Here is a 6,000-nt window from a genome sequence, read left to right as displayed (position 1 = left end):
ATTTTTGGTTTTTATCAAGCAAGGAATGTAGAATTGAGACATATCTTTATTATTTGTGAGTGTGTATTGTACTTTCCTCTGATAAATCTGATAAAAGTTTTTCTTTAGCATAAGTGATGCTTTCTTGGTTTAATTAAAATTGAACATGCTTCTCAGATTTTTACAGAGAGGCTTAAAGCATTTATCTTTATAATTTATTCACATTTTGTACCATCCAAGCTACATCACCAAGAGAGTGAAATTCTCTCAGTGTTACATGGTGATATTTTTACTTTTTGTCCCTCAGTTTTCCATTGGGAGCTCTGCATGAGTCCCCAGTAGTGGCTGGTGAAGCCTGATCCATCAGAGTAATCCCCTCCTGCTGCTTCTTTTCCTGTAACTCTCCTCTCAGGGGCAGGAGATTTAAGGAGTTTTTTGTGCTTACAATTTCCCCTGTCCTCCCTGGTGGATTTTCTGTCTCAAGGACTGGACAGCCAAAGCTGTTCAAAAGTTGGAACAGAGCCTGAGTATATTTATGTAAATGACAGAGCAAGAAAAGACTCGATTTTTGTATTAGCTCAAATGGACATTTCCAGTGTGAGTCAAGCAGGCCGTGTGCAAAAGGCACATCTTGGCAAAACAAAACCTGAAGAGTCTGTCAAAATGTAAATCTTGGCAAAAGATTGGCAAAACAAAACCCCAATAGTCTATTGAATTTAAAACCTCAACTCCTGAAGTTCCTTGGGCTTGATTTGAGCCACTTGTTCCTAACTAACGTGTTTTGTTACATGATGCTCTGCTAAAGTCACAGTCCACTCAGTGGAAGAACCCAACAGTGCCAGTGAGTGGCGATGAAGCAGTCATCACACCAATTTTGAGATGGGAACATTAAGGTTAGATATAAGAATTATTATAAGAATTATTATAAGAATTTTCTTTCATTCTCTGGGTTCTCAGGCATTGGGAATTGGTTGCCCACAGCAATGGTGGTGTCACCATCTCTGGAGTGTTCACGAGGAGCTGGGTGCAGTGCTTTGGGGTTTAGGGGTGGGCAGCTGGGCTGGATGATCCTGCAGTCTCCGCCAGCCTTGACAATTCAGTGATTCTGTGACATTGCAGAGGCGCACCATGAAAATGGTCCATGAGGGCCCCATCAGCATTAACCAGGAGGTTAATGGTGACTAAAATGACAATGGTGACAAAGCCACCTTTCCCCGGTGCCCCGAGGCTCGGCGCTGTGCGGGGACACTCCCAGCTCGCCTCGCTATGACGTCATACACAGCCCCGTGACGTAGCGCGGCGGCGGCCGGCAGGGGGCAGCAGCGCCCCGCGGATGGCGGCGGACCCGGACCCCGCGGCTTTACGGGAACCCGGGGCGGTGACGGCACCGAGCCCCGCACGGCGCGACAGAGACGGGAGCGCTTGTGCCGGTCTAAGGGCGCGTAAACATCAGATGGCTCAGGTGCTGCTCTTAGAAACCTCCAAAGCCTCCAAACTGCGAAATAAGAGCAGGATTTAAGTAGTCCCAGCGCTTTGTATCGGCTATTAAATAAGAGCAGGATTTAAGTAGTCCCAGCGCTTTGTACCGGCTATTAAATAAGAGCAGGATTTAAGTAGTCCCAGCGCTTTGTATCGGCTATTAAATAAGAGCAGGATTTAAGTAGTCCCAGCGCTTTGTATCGGCTATTTTTACTTACACAGACTTGGGAGATGTACTGTGAGGAGCAGCAAGATGTAAAATTTCAGCCCTGCTTTTAAATAAAGTGCTGCTTGAAGGGAAACGTTAGGCTAACAATCTCCTGAGGTCCCTGCTGAGCAGCAGTGGAACACTTTGATTTCTGAAAAACCCATTTTGAAAGGGCAAGACATTAAAATCGCAATCAATCTATTCAGTAAATGTTTCTTTTGGTGAGGGTGCTCTTGGTCAAAGCCGGGCTGGGTCAGAATTCATATGAGCCACCATTTCCCTGAGAGGAAGTGATTGCATATCCCTTCAGAGTGACTTATGTCACCAAGAAAGGCTGCCAAGGAGCCACAAACCTCTGACTCTAAGGATTGCTCCAGTTTTTATGATTTGATAGCTGAGACAGCCTTCTCTTGAACAAACTGGGCTGTAAGAAGAGGACACGTAAAGTACAGAGCAAAAATTGGTCTTTGTGTGATGGAGTAGTGTCCACATAAATTAATCCTATTATCACAATTGTTGGGGATTATTTTTCATCCGATTTCCATCTCAGAGAACTTTGCATGCTCCTGTGTGTACTTATGTAGTCTTTTAATTACCTGATTCCAAAGTGCTTTCCAGTCATGAAGTACTCCATGGCAGAGGTCATGTGCCCATTATTCCAGTTTACAAGTAGCACAGGGAATTATTTGAGTGTCAGTTATATAACCCAGTGGTGTTGATTCCCAGTGCTCCTCAAATCCTTTCCCCACAGGCATTATAGAACAGTGGCAGGACATAAATTTTTCATTTTATCTTTCTTAAACTGAATCAAATATATTAAACAAAACTGATATTTAAAATTACACACTCTGACTGAGAATCTATCCTATTGCCACGGTTGATTTTGTTAGTATTAAATTGTGTTTGCTTTTGGATGCTGTGTTTGATTAAGAGTAGGACAGGAGCTCCTATTTTTAGGATTGTTAGCAAATTTAACTAGAGTTTGTGTTTATTTTTTTCACTGTAATTAACATTGCAGCTTGAGGCAAATCAAATCATCCAAACAGAACAATTGCTTGTGTGGTGCACCAGCTGCTCTCAGAAACCTCATTTCAAACTGACTTAGTTGAGCAGGAAAGTTATTTGGGGACTTGCTCATTTTGTTTTCTCATTTTTTGGGGTGGTTTTTTTTGCCCATTCAGGGCTGTTTTTTCTGTAAAGAGGTAAATATGTCTGAGGGGGGAGAAATGGAATGGCAGCCTTTTTGCTCTTTTTTTCTCCTTTTTCCTTCCACAGCTTACAACAGCCGCCTAGGAAAAAATAATAAAAAAATTAATAAATGCCACAGAAAGAAACAAAACTCTTGTGAAGGAGGCTTTCTTTTCTTAATTGAGAAGCTGTGGCCCAAACCTTCTGGTGAAGTATCTGCAGCCTTAGGGAAGTGCTGGGATCCACTGAAATGTGACAATTCTACCATTTCTCAGGTGGCTCTGGATGCCCAAGTTCAATTTGCACCATATTTCTAACGAGGCAGTGACCTCAGAAGAGCAGCACACAGGACATGACATGAAGCCCGTTGTTCAGAAGGCTCAGAACCCAGCAGGAAGAGGCACAGAAAGCAAAGAGGGTCAAGTAGGATGGATGTTGCAATTTCTTGCAGCTGGCAAGTATTTGCAGTTCTGTGGGATTGCTACAGAAACTTCTACTGCTGCTTGACAGATCCATGCATGAGACAAGAAAGACAGGGAATGGGTGAAAAGAAGGTTAAAGAAATGTGGAAATGGGCAAAGAGACTGAGATTCATAAAAATTAAGGGCGCAGCAAATCCTCGTAGGTTGTGAATAGGAAGAGATCACATTATCTCGTTCCTGTCTTGCCTAACCTGTTCTTAACCAACACCAGCAAGGGACAGTGCCCAGATAATGTCACTGAGCTGTCTGTTCCCAGGCCTGTTTAGCCAAATGCTTTGTTTCTTACTCATTCTTTGTTTGTCTAACTCATTCTTCCCGTGGTTATGCTCAGTACTTGTATTTTCTGGAATAAGACTTGGGATTGTTTAGCCTCAAAATGAAAAGACTAAGGGGGGAACCTTTTCAATGTGTGTAAATGCCTGAAGGGAGGAAGAAAAGAAGATGGGGCTAGACTCTTCTCATGGATTTCCTGTGAATGGACAAGAGGAAATGGCTGCAAACTGAAATACAGGAAATTTCACTTAGAGTTAAGAATTTTTATTTTTCTGTGAGGGTGGTCAAACAGTGGCACAGATTGCCCAGGGTGGGGTGGAGTCACTGTCTTTGGAGATACCCAAATCCCTCTGGACATGAACCTGGACAACCTTCCCTGGCTGATCCTGCTGTGAGCAGAGGGCTTGAACCACAGGTACCTTTCAGCCTCCACCATTCTATGGTTCAGCAACACTGGGCAAAGAAACCAGTTATTCTTGTCCTCTTTCCAGCAACTCTTGTGTGTTTCAGGACTGTTTTCCTGTTTCCAATGAGAAACCAGTCCAAAAAATCCCTCTTCTTGAAACAATAAATCACAGCTTTGAAAGTTCAGATTACCCTTGATTTCCTTTGGCTTGTTTTTTATAGATAATTCTTAAAATGGTTGTATCAAACTGAATATAGAATTCCCACTGAGGTCTGAGTCAGAGCGGAGTAAAAGGATTACTGCATAGGTCTTATGCATAATGCTCCTGTGTATTCATTGTAATATAAATGGATTTCTTTTTCACTTTTTTGTTACTGGCTCCTCCATCAATTTATGATCTAGGATTAGCCCAGAACTCCTGATTAACCAACTGTTCCTGAGCTTGTATTTATACAGATGATTATTACTCTTGAAAATTTTTCCTCTTGCCAGGCATTTCATTCATTTCAGGTAATTTATTCAGCTTGCCACAATGACCTCACAATGGAATCCTGATACACAGGAGGCTTTCTGACCCTTCTAGCCCTATGAGTTTCCTAAGTACACTTGTTATTCCATTATTGGGGCCATTGGCAAAGGTCCAGGATAGCACCAAACTGGAGTGTCAACCATTAGTAACCACTCTCCAGGAGAAAATTCCCAAACGTTAGGACTGTGGAGGTGCCACAAGTGGACCATATTTCCTTAGGTAGTTACAGGGAAATCACAAGGAACAGGATCAAAAGTCATATAAATTGCAGGCACAACTATTGCCCAGGTCTGCTAAACTTTCATAAGAAGAAAGGATCTTACTTCAATCTCATGTTTATTATCTTAACTGTTCACACTTTGTTGTCTTGGAGGTATTTGAAAGTACATACTTTGGGTTTTTTTCTCTTCTTTCTTTTCATTTAAGAAAAGATGTAAAATTCTGTGACTCTTCCTACTTTCCCTTTGTTAGGTCCAGGATGGTGGCACAGATTCCTCAATATATAGTAAGTTATAAGCATCCAGTGGTTTCACAGACATTGGGAAACAATAGGAAATTAGAAACCTGAATACTTTTCCTACCTTCTGGGGCCTCCATCCCCTGTCAGTTTTCAAAGGTCAGCACTTACTTACTTCTCCAGGCTGATCATGTCTGCAGCTGGCCCTACCAGACTGATGACCCAGTGTAACTCCTGCAACAACAACACATGCTTCTCCTTTTCCCTTCAGTAATCACTCAGGGACAGCTCTATTTCCTCCTACATCCTGTATGGTGCAATGGTGTATATCACCTTAATACATAAAAGAGTGCCTTGCAATTCTTCATGTGTCTCTTCCCCCAAAAAGGCAGTTGACCATTTATATGCAGTTTCTAGGCTATTTAAAAATTTTGTTTAGGAATGCCTTTGACCTTATCTCAGAAACATCAGGCGAAGCTGAGTCATTTGTGTAGCTCCATACCTGTCAAAATGTTACAGCCCTCTGATTTATCACACATAGCCATAGAGCCAGAGTAAAAACCTATTACAGAAATGCAGTAAATAAATTCTTCAGATAGATAGATGTTGTAATATAATTAAAATATCAAAGTGAAAAGCACATTGCCAAGTGTTTCACATGGCTCTTATGCCACCTTGCTCCACACCAATCTTGTCTCTCACTGGCAGTCCCCCCCACAATTGCAGGACCTGACTGACTCCAACAAAAATACAGAACTGCCCTGATTTGTTTGAGGTATGACCATACATAAATAAAATTCTATTTTATTATTATTACCATAAAAGATAGACCTTGCTCTCATTTATCTGCATATAAATACAAATGTAAACTGTTGTCATGGCAATTTAAAACATTTTACACATATCATTGTAGTCTGGCTATAAGACTTTTGCATAGTAGGGAACAAATGTTACCTTTAGTGATCAATGTAAAAGTGTGGTGCAAAGAACCTGCTGTGT

Source organism: Agelaius phoeniceus, chromosome 9 (assembly GCF_051311805.1).
Source record: "Agelaius phoeniceus isolate bAgePho1 chromosome 9, bAgePho1.hap1, whole genome shotgun sequence".
NCBI classification, from domain to species: Eukaryota; Metazoa; Chordata; class Aves; order Passeriformes; family Icteridae; genus Agelaius; species Agelaius phoeniceus.
This window is presented reverse-complemented; position numbering follows the sequence as displayed.